Raw genomic sequence first — 17,394 nt, 5'->3', positions numbered from 1 at the left:
ATGGAGGTGCCTTAGTGGAGTGCTCCGTAATAATTTCGACCACCTGGGGATTTTTAACGTGCACTGATATCGCACAGCACACGGCCGCCTTAGCGTTTTTCCTTCATAAAAACGCAGCCGCCGCGGTCGGGTTCGAACCCGGGAACCCCGGATCGGAAGTCGAGCGCCCTAACCACTTAGCCACCGCGGCGGGTCTTTGAAGGGCCGGCCTTCGCGAATACGGTACCAATGTTGGGCTAATTACCTGTGCTGCTTGGGTATGCGCCCTTCCTTTGCTCAAAGCCATCGCCGTCTAGAAAATTGTCAACGCCAACTCCAATGAACACAGTGAATGGCGATATCTTTCGCTTTGTATATCCTGAATTATCTGAGCTAATCCACATTACATTTTTCCTTCCTTCTTAACAGCCCCATTCCCCAGCAAACGGCATTGAGCCTCCCTTAATAAACAGCTTATTCACACATTCATTCATCAAAAGGGTTGGTCTCAGGAGCCTTTGCTCCTCTTAAACAAAACGATAGAAGGGCCGCAAACAATATTAGAACACAGTACCCATGACACAGTGTTAATTCTGTTCAAGGAAGATACTCGCCTAATACCTTCATGCAGTACTGCGGAATGGTCGTAAACACTGGGTGTTCTTAAGCTTTTGCTTCTAGAACTGCACAAAATACGTGAGATGTCAGCGCACATCGCATAGCCTTCAATTATTGCGCCCCTTCCGAAATTCTTTTAACCCAATTTTATTTTATCAGAGTAGCCTGAAGGATAAGCTTACTTTCTGTCTGCATTCGTTACCTTATTGATCACTGCTTTGATGGCACCGGTCAGGTGTCAACTTTGTGTGCGGCAGTTGTCGCGCGTATTTTTTCCTTATAAATAATAATAATAATTGGTTTTGGGGGAAAGTAAATGGCGCAGTATCTGTCTCATATATCGTTGGACACCTGCACGAGCCTGCGCGGTAACAAAGGAGTAGCTCAAGAGCACTGCCAGGATAACAAAAAAAATCTACATTTGTTTCAGCAGTAATTTTCTCACTCGCGCTGTACACTGCATTCGATGTTTTTTTTAGGAAATGAAAGGTGCCGCAACTGTCTCGTTTATCGGTGGACCCCTCAACGGTTACCTGAGGGAGGACGCTCTTCTCTGCGTTTCTACTCGCCGCGGTGGCTCAGTGGTTAAGGCGCTCGGCTACTGATCCGGAATTCCTGGGTTCGAATGAGACCACGGCGGCTGCGTTTTCATGGAGGCAAAACGCTCAGGCGCCCGTGTGCTGTGGGATGTCAGTGCACGTGCACTAAGGCACCTCTTTCTTCCATCCTTCTTTCACTCCCTCCTTTATCCCTTCCCTTACGGCGCGGTTCAGGTGTCCAACGATATATGAGACAAGTAGGTAGGTAGGTAGGTGAAAACTTTATTGATGAGCCTTATGAATAAGTTAATGCCTATGATTGGTCTGGCTCTTGATCCCGGGTGGTGGCCAACAGTCCATAACGTGAGGCAACCTGTCCAGCCCTCTCTAACAGCCGCCTTTGTGAGGCCGGTTCGGAGCTGGAGACCGCGTCTTCCCAATCCTCTTTGTCCTGAGGTTCCAGCGAGATGGTGGTTGGAAGTCTCGGCAGAGATTAAAATGTGGTCAAAGTTCACTCTCGGAGCCCCACAAAGAGAGCATTCGGTTCTGCATTGGCCTTGGTGGATAAGGGCTAACAAAGCCGGTGAAGGGAATGTGCGAGCCTGGAGCTGTCCAGGTGGTTTGTTCTTTCGAGAGGTAGATGGGGGGATAGGCGGTCATTTGCTCCCTGTAATGGAGGGTTATTTCATGATAGGTGACGAGCCGGTTCCTACCGCTACCCTGGTCTACGGTCTGCCCTGCTCGGTTGACGTACGCTCAATCAGGAGAGTGGGCCACTTCGTTGCTGGGGTTGCCTGCGTGGGCTGGGACCCAAACTTTTTGAAGTGGTCAGGGTTCTGAGGAGCAAGAATCGAGAATTTTTCGCGTGATAGAATGAATCTGTCCCCGTGCAAATTTCGTGATTGCTGTTTAAGTCACTCAGAATGAGTGTTGCAGCGGAGGAGAAAATGGCAAGCGCTGTGGCCGCTTCTTCGGCTTCAAGTGAGGTTGTTGTCGTGATCCAGCGCGAGGCTTGACGGTTAAGGTTATGCAATGCTACAGCCTTGGCGTAGGCCGAATTGTGGATGTACTCGGCCGCGTCCGCATAGACCGCGTCTTTGTCGTTTGCATGAGCTTTATGTAAAGCCTTCGCACGAGCTTCGCACCTACTCCTCGTCTATCCGTTAATCCGCGATAGCACAATATGTGCCCGCCTTTAGTACTGTATACGCCTCTCAGGTCCTCCTAACATCTTTAAGCCCTATGGCATCCCATTAATGCCCGCTAGTTCCTCGAACAGCACTGCTAGGCTAGTCTCACTAGATGAGGTTCTAGCGTTAAACATTGAGAGGTTCAGATTCCAATGGCGGCCTGTCCGGAGCCAGAGATTCTTAGCACCCTTCGCAGCCGGTGGGGACTGAGGACCGAGGGTTAATTTGGTTTTTCATTGAAGGTTGTATCGAAGTGCTACACCAGGATGGCGAAATCCTGTTCTGGTGAAGGAGTGCGCTGTCGGTTCTCGTCACCGAGATCAGGCCGCACCCCAGGCCTGCTTATGCAATTCCATAGACACGCGAAGTCTTTTTTCCAAGCCCGGCGGAGAATTGCGCAGCGCCGGGATTCGAACCCCGGTCCTTTTGCACGTGACGCGGACGCTGTGCCTCTACGCCATCGCTGCACCTAATGCTTTGTTTTATGGTACGCTTAATGCGCTGAGTGTGTGGTGTGCAGCGGAGATTTTCGTGGAATTGTATGCCTGAGAATTTTACTTCCGTAACGCGCTCTAAAGGTAGAGACTGAAACAATTATCGGATTATCGATGTTAATTGGTCTATTGCTAGAAGAGAATACAATATATATGGTTTTATTAGCATTGAGTGCTAATTGGTTGGCTGCAAGCCACTGTAAAAATCCGTCAGCCATAGGTTTATAATAGTAACTGCAGTTGATAAATTATGAGTAGAAAAGAAAGCGCTGGTGTCGTCCGCATACAGAATGATTTCTGGCAAGCCTGGTATGGGTACAGTCGTGAATATAGAGAAGGAATAACATCGGACCCAGTATGGAGCCTTGCGGTACACCATATTTTATATTTCTGAATTCACATTTAACGTTGTTGGCCACGCCATTGAACTGGAGTTTTTTTAATAAGTATGTCATGTTTAATGGAGCCGAACGCTTTGCTGAAGTCCAAGGATATGCCAAGTGTATATATATATGTGTGTGTGTGTGTGTGTGTGTGTGTGTGTGTGTGTGTGTGCGTGTGTGTGTGTGTGTGTGTGTGTGTGTGTGTGCGTGCGTGCGTGCGTGCGTGCGTGCGTGCGCGCGTGCGTGCGTGTGTGTGTGTGTGTGTGTGTGTGTGTGTGTGTGTGTGTGTGTGTGTGTGTGTGTGTGTGTGTGTGTGTGTGTGTGTGTGTGTGTGTGTGTTTCTATCCTCTGGATAAGTGTTTCTTTTAGACTAAGGCAGGTTCAGATGACTTATGATTCTGAAACCCATACTGACTGCTACATATCAAGCTCTCTTTCTGTAGATGACTACTAATCCGAGAATTAGTAACCTTTTCAAAATTTTTTGAAAACAGCGGAGGTACTGAAATTGGCCTGTAATTTCCAAGATTGTTCACCGTGCTGCCTTTGTAAAGGACCATCACACCCTCGCTGTTTTCATGTTCTCTGGAAAAATGCCCGTTGTTACGTTCTGAGACGCCAACATGCCAAGAATATTAAAGCCACTGGGAATCATCAATCTACCGAGGCTTCAAAGGGCCGTCGATGTGGTTGCAGCGCTACGAGTGCAGGTGGTGGCGTCTACAAGGGTCCTTCCCGCCCCCCCCCCCCCTGCTGTTTACGGGGTGAAACGGCTCCCCGCTGTCGGAGAACGGCTTTGGTGAACTTGTCTTTTGTTCTCAACGCCGGACCCACCCGGGACATTTTTCTCCCGGAGGGGACGGCGGGTGGAGCCGGCGAGCGGCGGAACTGCAAATCAGCCGTGACAAATGCGGCCGGGTTTGACTAAGCCAGCGTCTCCCTCGTGCTTAGAAAACAACTTCGACTTAGACTGTGCTTTCCCACACCCATACGTGAAAGCTTCTGCGAACTGCGGTGGGATCCATTCGCCCCCACACTACCGCTGTGAAGTGCAGGTGACTGACCTTCGACGCTCTCAATGGGACCCCCTTCGGGCTATTCATCACTGAAGCCTGGACAGCGCGGACACTAATCTGCCAGAAGTGGCAAGAGTGTGTGGCTGGGGGCGGACCCGGAAGACTGGAAACGTGATCTACATCACAGTGATTCGACGCATTTTTAATGAACTAGATTCCCCAACTAGGGACCTGGGGACAGCGGACCCTATTTAAGCAGCGATCTGGCGTGTGTTCGCCAGCTCCCGATTCACTCTTTCAATCTTTGTATAAATGTAAATCTCTTCACCTCGAAGACCCTCTCATCTCTTCGTCAACCCCACTACAGCAGTCTCCCGATCCGGAACCCGGGGACACCGACCTTGGCGAGAGACGGCACAGGCGAACCAGGGGCCCGCATCTAACAACTGGTGGCAGCGGTGGGATCGAAGCGCAATCCCCCAACACCGGTGGCCTGCTACGGGAGAGAAGCCCCGCATCTAACAACTGGTTGGCAGCGGTTGGATCGACCATGCGGCGTGGTGTTGCTTCCGTGGGTGAGTGCTTGAACTTTGCTTGAGATTCGCCAGGCTTCAATTGTTTGGGTTAATACATTGAACTGCTGGGAATCGAGGGAAGTTGTTCAGTGAGACAAGTGTGTGTAGCTCACGTCAACAGTTGTGCAGCAAAGTTCAAGGCTCGGAACAGTAAACATGGATCTAATGTAGTTGCTAAGGTCAGATTTGCTGTCATTGTGTGAAGAGTTGGGTGTAGATGTAGAGGAGAAGATGAAAAAGTCACACATTTGCACATTGCTCTTGGAAACGGCCAATGCAGAAACAGTTAGCGATACATGGGAACTCCTCAAAGCGGAGCGAAAGAGAGAGGAAACTGAGCGAAAGAAGGAGGAAAATGAGCGCCAACAGCTAGCGGCCGAGCGAGAGGAACGGGAGCTCAGAAGGTTGCAGCTTGCGAATGACCAAAAGAAACTGGAATGTGAGAGTTCGAGAGGCGTGACTCCAGAGAGAGTGAGTCAGGCCGAATCGTTTCCTATGGACAGATTGATGCAGCCGTATAAGATTGGCGAGGATCTTGGTTATTACCTCGTGAATTTCGAGAGGACGTGTGAGAAACGGGGTTACGCTAAGGAGACCTGGCCACAAAAGCTACTAATGGTGTTACCCTGTGAGGCGGCCACTATAGTCGCGAGGCTTGACGCGAAAGATGCCGATGACTACGAGAAGGTGAAAACGAGTTTGCTAAGAAAGTACTGACTTTCGGCAGAAGAATTCCGACAGCGGTTCAGAGGTGCCAGCAAGAGAAGCAGCGAGAGCTATGCAGAATTCGCATTCAGTTTGAAGGCCAACCTTACAGAGTGGTTGAAGGGCGCGGAGGCATATGGCACCAAAGATAAGGTTGTCGAATGTGTAGGCCTCGAGCAGTTCTATAACAGTATCCCTGAGGCCGTTAAGTTATGGGTGCAAGACAGAGAAAATGTGAGCACAGTGGAGAAAGCTGCAGAACTAGCGGACGAATATGCAACACGGAGAAAGCTGAGTTCCGAGTCAAGCGAGTCTGAAAAGAAAGCGTTCGGTTTAAGGAAGCGTTTCATTCCCAAAAATCGATCGCAATTTAGGAATCGCGAGACAGTCGAGGGCACTAAACAGGCCCCAGAAAAAACTGAGGATCGTGCCAAGCAGGCCGGAGCTCAGAAAGCATTGACGAAGGAGTTCGAGGCCAGGAAGCCGTTCCGTTGTTTCAACTGTCAGGAAACTGGACATATTGCAGCAAGGTGTACGAAGACGCGATTAGCTTTCTCATATGCCAACGACAGTGATGAGAACTTGGAACTTCTGCGTCCATATATTCACGAACTCCAAGTAAATGGAAAATTGTGCAGGGTCCTTCGGGACAGCGGGGCAACAATGGACATTGTTCACCCCTCATATGTCAAGGAGGAAGACTTTACTGGGGAAGTAGCATGGATAAGACAGGTACTAGAAAATCAGAGTGTGTGCCTGCCTATGGCAAGGGTGGTGATTTCCGGCCCGTTCGGCGAGCTAGTGACAGAAGCCGCCGTCTCGTCGGCTGTTTCATTGCAGTACCCGTATCTATTCTCCAATAAGTCAAATCAGCTGCTTTGCGATCGAGGTCAGAAGCTGGCTGAGGGGACAGTGAAAGCCCTGACTAGGTCCAAATCACGCGAGCTTGCTTCCAAGCTTAGGTACAGCCAGGAATCAGAGGCAACTGGTGAGAGGGAGGGAATTCCCGAGATTGCGGAACCAAGCAAAGAAAATGCAGTTCGAGCACATGAACAGCAGCAGGAACCTGTTACCGAAGGTAGCCCCATCGATGCCAGCCTACAAGAAGCGTGCAGTCCAGGCTCCATGTTATTGCCCACCTCCCTGTGCATGGATCGCTTGTTGCGCGTTGACAGAGACTCCTTAATCACAGAACAGGAAAGAGACCCTAGCTTGTCAAAGTTACACTTCATAGCCAAGGAGGGTATTGCTAGGCGTAACGTGACATTGCACCACAAAGGCGGATTGCTGTATCGCCATTACAGGGACAAAAAGGGGAAGACGCTTGATCAGCTGGTCGTGCCTGAAAAGTACCGCTCTGACCTTTTAGGCCTCTGTCACGGAAACAGTTGGTCAGGGCACTTCGGTGTGAACAAAACGAAGGAAAGGCTGCTTGGGGAATACTACTGGCCGGGATGTTTCCGAGATGCTGAACGCTACGTGCAGTCATGCGACGCGTGTCAGCGCACCGAAAAACCAGGAGAAAGATGGAAGGCCCCGCTAAAGCTGGTGCCACTTATCTCGGAGCCTTTTCGACGTCTGGTCATTGACACCGTCGGGCCACTACCCAGAACTAAGTCAGGCTATAAGTACGTACTCACTATGATATGCCCTGCTACCAAGTTCCCGGAGGCGGTGCCGCTAAAGGAGCTTAGCTCGGCAGAGATAGTGGACGGTCTCCTGTCCGTTTTCGCTCGAATTGGCTTTCCGACAGAAATTCAGGCTGATCAGGGGACAGTTTTCACGAGCGCACTCACAACCACGTTCTTACAGAGGTGTGGGGTGAGGTTGATTCATAGCTCCGTTTACCACCCTCAATCGAACAGCGTCGAGAAGTGGCACTCAGTGCTCAAAAGAGTGCTACGTGCTTCCTGCTATGAGCACAAAGACGATTGGGAAAGTTGCCTCCCGGCAACGCTGTTCGCCCTGAGAACAGTACCGCACGAAGCGACGGGCTTCACTCCTGCAGAACTAGTGTACGGAAGGGCTCTTCGTTCCCCGCTTAGGATGCTTAGAGAAATGTGGGAGGGGACAGGAGAGAGTCAGTCAGTAGTGGAGTATGTGTTGCAGTTACTAAACCGACTGAGTGCCACACGAGAACTAGTGGATCGAAATCTCAAAACGGCTCAGGACACGGCGAAGAAGTACTACGACAAGAATGCTAGACTGAGAACCTTCAAGGCAGGGGATCGTGTGCTTATTCTCAGGTCCGCACGCAAAAATAAGATGGAAGTTCACTGGGACGGGCCAGTGGAAGTTTTGGATCAGATTTCAGAGACCAACTACACTTTGAAAATGCCAGGGAGAGGACAGCAGATAAAGATCTATCACTGCAATTTAATGAAGCCCTATGTAGAAAGGAGCGGGGTTGTAAACATGGCCGTAAATATCCCCGAAGAGCTACAAACCGAAAACCCTGAGTGGAAAGGCAGCATGAAAGAAAATGCTACCAACAGCATAGAGGAAATCGTGTCCCGATCCGCGAGCACCATGGATCTAGAACAAAAGCAACTCCAAGAATTGAGGCAACTGCTGTGCGAATTCCGGGAGAGTTTTAGCGACCGGCCGGGGAAGACAAATCTCATCACGCATGAGATAGAGCTAACTTCGACCGATCCAGTAAGATCGAAAGCCTACAGAGTTTCTCCAAGGCAGAAAGAAATAATTGAGGTGGAGATAAAGCACATGCTGGAACTTGGCGTGATAGAGCCAGCAGAGAGCGACTACACCTCCCCGCTGATACTCGTGGAGGCACCAGGCAAATATCCGCGACCTTGCGTGGACTACGGGAAGCTGAATACCATAACAAAGGACCAGCTGTACCCAATACCGAACATCGAAGAAAGGATCGAGACAGTTAGCGCGGCACAGTACATCTCCACCCTAAACCTAGTGAGAGGGTACTGGCAAGTCCCCCTCTCGGAAAGCGCGAGTCGGCATGCAGCATTTATTTCTCCCATGGGGGTATTCCGACCTTTGGTGCTCAGTTTTGGGCTAAAGAATGCACCTTTTAGCTTTTCAAAGCTAATGAACATCATCCTCAAGGACATGCACGATTTCGCGCTGCCTTACCTTGACGATGTGGCCATTTTTTCTAACTCTTGGGAAGACCATGTTCCCCATCTCAGGAGGGTACTGACGAGTTTGAGGGACGCTGGGCTAACCATTAAGGCCGAAAAATATAGTTTTGGCTGCTCACATGTCACCTATCTTGGTCATGTTGTCGGTAGAGGGACGAGGAGACCGTCAGACCTCAAGATAGCCCCTATCGCTGAATTCCCGCAGCCCCGAACTAAAACAGATGTACGGTCATTTCTCGGTCTGGTGGGGTACTACCAAAGGTACATACCCAACTATTCACAGCTAGCAAGTCCTTTGACCGATGCGCTTCGCAAAGAAAAGCCGAATAGCGTTATCTGGGACGCAGCAAAAGAAATTTCGTTTCAGAGCTTGAAGAGCGTGCTGGTTTCGCGGCCCGTGTTACGCGCGCCGGACTACAGCAAGGAATTCGTGGTCCAGTGTGACGCCAGCGACCGGGGTATGGGGGTCGTATTAAGCCAAGTCGGAGACGACAATGAGGAGCACCCTATCCTTTATGCCAGCAGGAAGTTAACCGTAAGGGAAGAAGCCTACAGCGCTTCGGAAAAGGAATGCGCTTGTCTGGTTTGGGCCGCACAGAAGCTAGCCTGTTATGTTTACGGGGCGAAATTTACTTTCGAGACAGATCATTGTCCGCTTACATGGCTGCGTCAAATGCCGCCCAAGAATGGCCGCTTGCTTCGATGGAGTCTAGCCCTCCAGCAATATAACTTTTCTGTGCGATACAAAAGGGGCAAATGTCATGGCAATCCCGACGGATTGAGCAGGTTATTCCCATAGTTGAGGTATCCGTTCGGTGGCAATTCGGTGCCTTTTTGTATTTTTTTTTGTACTAGTTAGCTTTGTTTTGGCGTGGTGTCCTATTATCCTTTTTCTTTTGCTTCCAAATTTGCCACCTCTCTTCAAGCCGTGTTCGGCGAATCGGGCTTTGGCAGCGAATTTGGCAGACATGGAAGCTGTTCTTAGTAGCCGAGATTACTGCTGTCAGCTACAAAATTTTGTGCTTACGTTTACATTGACAATGCAGTAGTATTGCAAAACAGCCTGGCGGCTCTCGGGTGAATTTCGTGCACTGCCTGGGGAGTGGCGCCATGTTGAGTGGCTGATTTCGACTAATGCCTCCGTTGTCCGAGGTTTAGTACTCTACTCTGTGCTTGCAGACAAGATGAAGAAGGGCCTCCCACGCTACAACTCAAGTCATCTCTCCTCGACCAGTGATTGTGACCACTGGCCGATCGAGATTGTCCTGGCCGCGGAGGAGCTGTTACGTTTGGAGACGCCAACATGCCAAGAATATTAAAGCCACTGGAAATCATCAATCTACCGAGGCTTCAAAGGGCCGTCGATGTGGTTGCAGCGCTACGAGTGCAGGTGGTGGCGTCTACAAGGGTCCTTCCCGCCCCCCCCCCCCCTGCTGTTTACGGGGTGAAACGGCTCCCCGCTGTCTGAGAACGGCTTTGGTGAACTTGTCTTTTGTTCTCAACGCTGGACCCACCCGGCACATTTTTCTCCCGGAGGGGACGGCGGGATGGAGCCGGCGAGCGGCGGAACTGCAAATCAGCCGTGACAAATGCGGCCGGGTTTGACTAAGCCAACGTCTCCCTCGTGCTTCGAAAACAACTTCGACTTAGACTGTGCTTTCCCACACCCATACGTGAAAGCTTCTGCGAACTGCGGTGGGATCCATTCGCCCCCACACTACCGCTGTGAAGTGCAGGTGACTGACCTTCGACGCTCTCAATGGGACCCCCTTCGGGCTATTCATCACTGAAGCCTGGACAGCGCGGACACTAATCTGCCAGAAGTGGCAAGAGTGTGTGGCTGGGGGCGGACCCGGAAGACTGGACACGTGATCTACATCACAGTGATTCGACGCATTTTTAATGAACTAGATTCCCCAACTAGGGACCTGGGGACAGCGGACCCTATTTAAGCAGCGATCTGGCGTGTGTTCGCCAGCTCCCGATTCACTCTTTCAATCTTTGTATAAATGTAAATCTCTTCACCTCGAAGACCCTCTCATCTCTTCGTCAACCCCACTACAGCAGTCTCCCGATCCGGAACCCGGGGACACCGACCTTGGCGAGAGACGGCACAGGCGAACCAGGGGCCCGCATCTAACAACTGGTGGCAGCGGTGGGATCGAAGCGCAATCCCCCAAAACCGGTGGCCTGCTACAAGCCCCGGATCTAACACCGTTGTTAAAGTAAGATTTGCTATATGACAGCGCACATCACATATGAAGTCAGAAATTGCTTTTATTGATGCTGCTTTGATACCATCATAAGCAGAGGAGCAGTTGTTTTTTAAATTATATATTAGGCTGTATATTTCTTCAGGGCTAGTTGGAGACAAAAACATGGTATCTGTTAGCCTGTGCTGTAAGCATTTCTAGAAATGTCCGGAGTCAGCCCCATCGAAACTTCCAAAAGTTAAAAAGTGTTTGCTCATTACATTGCCAAGAGCTTCACCTAGATTCATGACGCGTAAATTATTTCTCTCTGCGAACTTTACTAAAACCTTCCCCCTGCTATTCCTGGAGCCTATGCCATAGTCGCCTACCACCTGCTCAGGTAGCACATCACAGCGGGCAAATATTAGAAAGCCACTGGCAAAGCGTGGCCCTAAGTAGGCCCAGAGTTGCCAATGGGCATCTGATATTGGCTATGCCATCATCAAATCATGGATATCATGGGCCCTGTTAGCCAGAGTTCTCCCACTCTTTGCCAGAAATGGCTAAGCGATTTCCGAAATCTGGCTATCGTGGGCCACGTTAGCCAGAGTTCTCCCACTATTTGCCAGAATTGACTAGGACATTTTCGAAACCAGGCTGTATTGGTCTTGGCCTGCCACCCCTTATCCTGTGTTAAAGGTACATGGCAGATGTTGGTGAACATTGTACCATTAATTATATTGGGTAGAAGATTGATTTTATTGTCGAGTACCATCTCGGCAGTTTATAATTTTCGAACGCGCTAAAACTCGCTTGAGCTCCAGGGCTGGGCTTGTGCGAGTTCAAAAATTTAAGTTTATTCATCTTTTCCTTACCGAATACTTTCGCAGCACATGCGTGAAGTTGGATAAACAACATATATTTTCCGACTGCGCATTCGGAGATAGAGGAGAGTTATGAAAAAAACACTAAATGAAACCGAAGCTGTCAGCAGATCGCGCCTGCCAAAGTGAGGTCTCGTACAGGAGAAACTAAAGGAGGAGTATATGTCAACGCCGTCGGGGCGCGGCACGGCGGCGTCTGCCGCGGGCTCCGTCGCTGATCAGTTGAGTTCTAAGGTGCTTCGCAACAATTTCTAAACGCATTCGGAAGCATTCCAAACGCATTCGCTTGGTTTATAACAATGCTGCTGCTGCCATCGACTTCTGTTCTGTTCGTTCGCTGCAACTAACCACTAAGATTCCTTCAAGAATGTCTCGTAAATTTAGTAATTAACGAATGTGCGTTGGCATGACCCAGTTGTAATGATTTCTGTATTTATATATGGCTTAGCCTAGCCGCTAATAAAGAAATATACTTTTTTCTTTTGAAGTGCACAGACAGAGCTCACGCTGTCGCCTTTGTCCGATTTCTGGGCAGAATAACCCGCCTTTTTTGTAATTTATGTATTTGAAAGCGCTTTTGCACGCTCTGCTTATCTGGAAACCAGCAAAAGAGGACTTCCTTCTAAAAAAATCAAATGACTCATTTCATAAATTTTTTTAATTAAAAAAGCGCTTTTTGCATCACTCTAGAGAATTCAATGCCACACTGCGCAGTGGGTGTATGCTTAATAGAGATTCTAAATAAAACATAATAACTTAGTGCAAGTGCATTCCGTAAGCCGACTTTGTGCACAATTATGGTAACGCCCAGAAACGAAACAGTGGCCTCGTAATTTAGACTTATAAGTAGCGCACGCGTGAAATATTAGCCCGCCGCTTCATACACGCACGCGATCACGCGGTGAGAGATTCCTACGCTTCCGTACGTCGTTCCCTGTGATCGCGCCTTGCCCTGTGTTTTTCGATCTGCTTTTTCCTTCCTTTTCTGCAGATCATAAAGTTTCAAAATGTTGTTTTTTGTGCATTTTATTGTTCTGTTGCGTAATTTTCATTGAGGGCTATAGCTCTTGTAGACGTCTTTACTTATTTGCTCGAAAATTAATTTTTTTTTGCTTTCGAAGATTACCTTTATCGATGAAAAGCCACGGAAATAGTTTCGAGCCACTATTCAACACAGTTTTGTTCGTTCTAGCTTTTTGCATGAAATTTCCAAACCAACAATAAGTTGGAGGATTCTTCGACTACCAGCGAATAATTCTACTGCCAAATGGTGTTAGGCCCATGTTAACCTAGCTTGTTTTCCACATGTCCCGTATGCGAATCTGCTTGCATAATATTTGATTTATTGCTTTACGATGCTTCTCCTGTGGCTTTACAAAAATACTTTGACGCTTCCGCGTTTTCCACACCCTTGCCTTCAAAACTGCTTATGACTCATTCTCCGAGAATTCCAAACCTCTTTCAGTTGTTTCGGCCCCGGTCCCCTTTTTGAAGTCTCGTATCTCAACTACTCATCTTCCGGACGTGCCCTTTTCAAGGCAAGGGTGCTAACCCCTACTACTCGAAGCGATTTTATTTTTACTCACTTTGTCCTAGCTGTTTTTCCCGTGCGCAGCTGCCCGCTGCACCGTTCGCCCCCCCCCCCCCCCCCCCTCTCCGGCATGACCTTGTTTCCTGTACCTTTCAGCTGAAAACTTTTTTTTTGCGACCACAAAAGTTGTGTAAAAAAATGGCTCTACCCCCTGCAGCCACCACCCCCTCCTTCCCACATCACCGTTGTCTCCCTGTCATTCGTCACAGCGCTATGCATCGCCACGACACATACATGACTGGACGAGTCTTGCCTTGTCTGGCACGGCGGGCGTCCAACCGCACAACCAGCGCGACGAAAGAGCATGCATACTCGAGCTGGCTCCGTTCGTAGTCTGGGCAAGCGAAAACCCACATCTGATACTATATGAAGAGCTCCGACGCGGTTCCCTCCCTAGCCTGCAATATCTTATTTGTAAGTATTACAAATATTTTATCTCGAGATACGTTCGGAAATTATTGTGATTTGAGGAGTTAGTGTTGCTTTGACTACATGCGGCTTTACTTTTTTCGGTAGGAACAGAGAACGAGACAAAGCACGAGGACGACTTCTATGTACTTGCTCTCATTGCCAAATGTCTGGCTTGACGTCGTGCTCAGTGCAGATCTGCCCGAATGGTAAGAACTTTATTTTTCGTCTTTGGTGCAATGAATTCACCGAACATTCGCTACAATGTCGAACAGCAGGTTTGAATTCATGTGACCTGACATCCGATGCATTCAGGAATATGTTTGTCATGTACAGCTTATGCAGCAGAGGAATCGGAACTGTTTTGTGTTCCAATACAGACCAGTCGGTGAGGATATGTGTACTACGTCCGCGCTGTTTCTCTTTGGCTAACACACTTGCAGGTGCAATAGGAAATCCGCAATTTATGGTTAAAGCTTTTACCAAGTTATCTCTCAACAAAAAAAAGGCATTACTCTGGAATGTAAGACGAGCGTTTTGTTTGGTTTTCAAGTCAGTTTCCAATCTGTATTACGTGCAATGAAAGCGACTAAGATAAACTGCTGGATTATAAAAAAAGGTGTTCTAGTTTTTTTCCATCCTGTATATTTATTTTGAACCCCATCAAAAGAAAACTACCCTTGTTTAAAACTGTTTCGACTCTATATGGAGGAAATGCTACAACCTGTGCATCTTTACTCGAATAAAAAATGCGCTCTCAATTTAGAGATCCGTAGTTAAACTAACACAAAATTCTGCATCAAATTCCTTTCAATATCATATAAATTTGTTTTTTTTTTCACATTCAATATCTTACTGGAGGTGCGAAACGGCGCATTAAACTCAAAATCACCAAATTGGTACACGGCGAATTAAATTTCTTTCACTTTGTGCAAAAATGCGGTGCCAGTTGTTACAAAGTATCCTGTAAAATTGTGTCGAGTGTTTTCACGCCGACCGTGCCTCACAAAATTCAGTGTTATTTAATCATTTCTGCATTTGTCTTTTGACGGCCATATTTAGGTTCACCGTGACCTCATCTCTCTTTGCAGGCTCGAAGCATTGTGAGGTCATCGTGCAAGAGGTGGACCGGAGTGCAGTGGAAGAGTCGTCTTGCAAGAGGAGTGCAACAATTGCTTCAGATATGACTGATCAGTTCAGAGGAGGACAGCTCCGTTAAGCACTTTATAGATGTCTTAGCCGTTCTACAGCATCTTGCCGAGCTGTGTTGTCCAACCTGAATCATCAGCACGCAGCCCACTTGAAAATAAGTGAGTGAATAAACTTTATTGCTCTAATAAAGGAGTCTTGCTGCTTGTCCGAAGATTGCCGATGTCTTCCAGGCTGAGCGTGGTTGGCGCCCCTAGTCCAAGGCACCACTGTCCGTGGCCATCGGGCATGCGTGGCTCACTAGGTCTCTTTGGACCTTGAGCTGACTGCTGGTTAGCCGGTCCTCCCAATGCTCCGCATTTGGCTCTTTGTTACATCGGAAAGCTACATTGTGTATGCACTCCCACGTAATATGAAAAAATTAATTTTTTCCTCCAGCCTCTGCCACCGTGCTCTTGGGTCCTCCTTTCCATTAATTCCCAGGATTACTTGTAGCAGCGCAAGCCATTCTGCATGCGCTAGAAGCGTGATCCTTGCAACTCGATGCAATAAACCGGTCTTTTTTCGGAATTATTAGGCGCCCTCATTTATGAATATTTGCTAGGTTGAATGGTACATACACAGTTCCAGTCATTGGGCAATGGGTTATGTTGCATGTGCCAATTGTCGAAAGCAGGATACAAGTGTTTTAAAGCTGGCTGTTAATGTTTGAAAGCTGGATGCCAGTGTTCGAAATCTAGAAAGCCAATTCGAGGCCTTTACAGGCCCATGTCGCGGAACGAACGCCAGGCCTGCGTTGGCCCCTAGATTGGCCGAACGTTGGCCCAAAACTGGCCTGAAAGTGAGACCAATGTGTCAAAGTGGTAGCGCTTTGCCTAAATGCCAATGTAGGACCGCCGTTCATGCCTAGTTTTGCCAATTTTCGCCCAGTGTTCGCCCATGCTGTTGTCCTGCCTGATTGTTCGTTTTTGCTTAGGGACTGAGATAAATGATTCGAGATACGCGTTTAGAAAGAGACAAGAAATTATACGCTTCATCAGAAGTTTCCGAGCTCTATACGACATCCCAGTTTGTTCCTTGGAGAATAGTTCGAAATTTGATCACAGGACAACTATGCGACATTAAACAGTGCTCAGAAGGTAAACTCATAACTACCAGGAAGAAAGTGGTCCTACCGAGTGAACTTATTCGAACAAACAACCATGGCCGCAGACACGCTTTCTTTTTCGTGCTCCGGGTTTTGGTCTTTAGCGCTCTCCGGAGTCTTGTTTCCTGAGATGGGAGAAGACAGCACTGTGAGGACTTTCCGTCGAGAAGGCACACTAAATGGAACGCAACAGAACTCCGTTGACGATCGGTTTCCTGTTGTTTTTTTGCCCTTCTCACGTACGCACGAATACTGAGACACCGTTTCACACCGCATAGAATTTCGCCTTCATCGAAATTCTTCCGCCGCTCCCGGATTGAACCCGCGTCTTTCGGGTTAGCAGCCGAGCGCCATAATCACTGAGCCACCGTGGCGGCGATATCTAAAATAAATTTTCAAAAATTGGGTTGCAGCATTACTTTTGTTTCTGCGCCGACGGTCTAAGTAACATTACACATATTCCAACACCCAAAGCTTCAAGTAGAACTCCCAAGATCAGTATGTCTTCACCACGACCTACTTCGACGAGGGCGACGTGCTCATCCCACAGCCTCATGTAGCAGCACGTGTTGCTGCAATTATCACGTCACTGCTCCTTAAGGACAGCCCGTGCTGGGAGATGGCGCAGAAAGTTGTGTCCGATTCGGCGGCAGCCACGCAGAACACGAAGACAGGATTAGAGTTCAAGAAGGCAAGTAATGCCAGGGCTTTGTTCAACCCGGCACCACTGCTAGAGAATTTTCTTAATGTCACCTGGAAAAAGCTTTTGGACCACGCATGTGGCATTACATGGGAAAAAAAGGCAGCGCATGAAAAAGGACGAGACGACAGACACACCGCGCTTGGATCAGTGCTTCTCATCCTCATATTTCTCGCACTCTCACTCTGTCCACTAAATCACCATCAACTAACTGGTCCCCAGTTTCCCTACTGGGTGTCTTCGAAATTTTATTGAAAAACAGCTTAACGATGCAGCCGGACAATTATGAACACGATGAGGCACGAGTGCTAAACAAAATATATCTAATGACCGAGTGAGATTCAACTGCGGTACCAAGATTTAAGGAACAAAAACGTTTAACCCGCTTTCTTGATTCATATTGTTTTAGTCGCTAGGACATGTTACAATGCGAAACGAACGTTAAAGGCGAAAATTCGAGAAAATGTCAAAGCACTAATCAAGCAGCCCTCGCCGAAGGTCGTGTTTCCGTTCCAAGCACTAATTTTTGTGACTGTAAATTACATGTCCTTGCTTTTCTGAATGAAACGGCGTTTTGTTCACAAAGCCGACTTGCTCCGGGGCGTGCCATCAACGGACTCCGCCACTAAACGCGCTGTGTGCGTACGGTGCAGAAATCAGCTGGCATGGGCAGCGAGTCCTCCTCGATGATGTTGCAAAGGATGG

At 48.5% G+C, this 17,394-nt stretch overlaps 1 pseudogene; it reads left to right on the top strand.

The window, feature by feature from the left end:
* The first annotated feature begins 4,950 nt into the window (after positions 1-4,950).
* On the top strand, positions 4,951-13,523 carry LOC144117210 (uncharacterized; annotated as a pseudogene).
* Positions 13,524-17,394: the final 3,871 nt, after the last annotated feature.

Source organism: Amblyomma americanum, chromosome 1, assembly GCF_052857255.1.
Source record: "Amblyomma americanum isolate KBUSLIRL-KWMA chromosome 1, ASM5285725v1, whole genome shotgun sequence".
Lineage (NCBI taxonomy): Eukaryota > Metazoa > Arthropoda > Arachnida > Ixodida > Ixodidae > Amblyomma > Amblyomma americanum.
The sequence above is the reverse complement of the archived record's forward strand: the minus strand, read 5'-3'. Positions and strand labels throughout refer to the sequence as shown.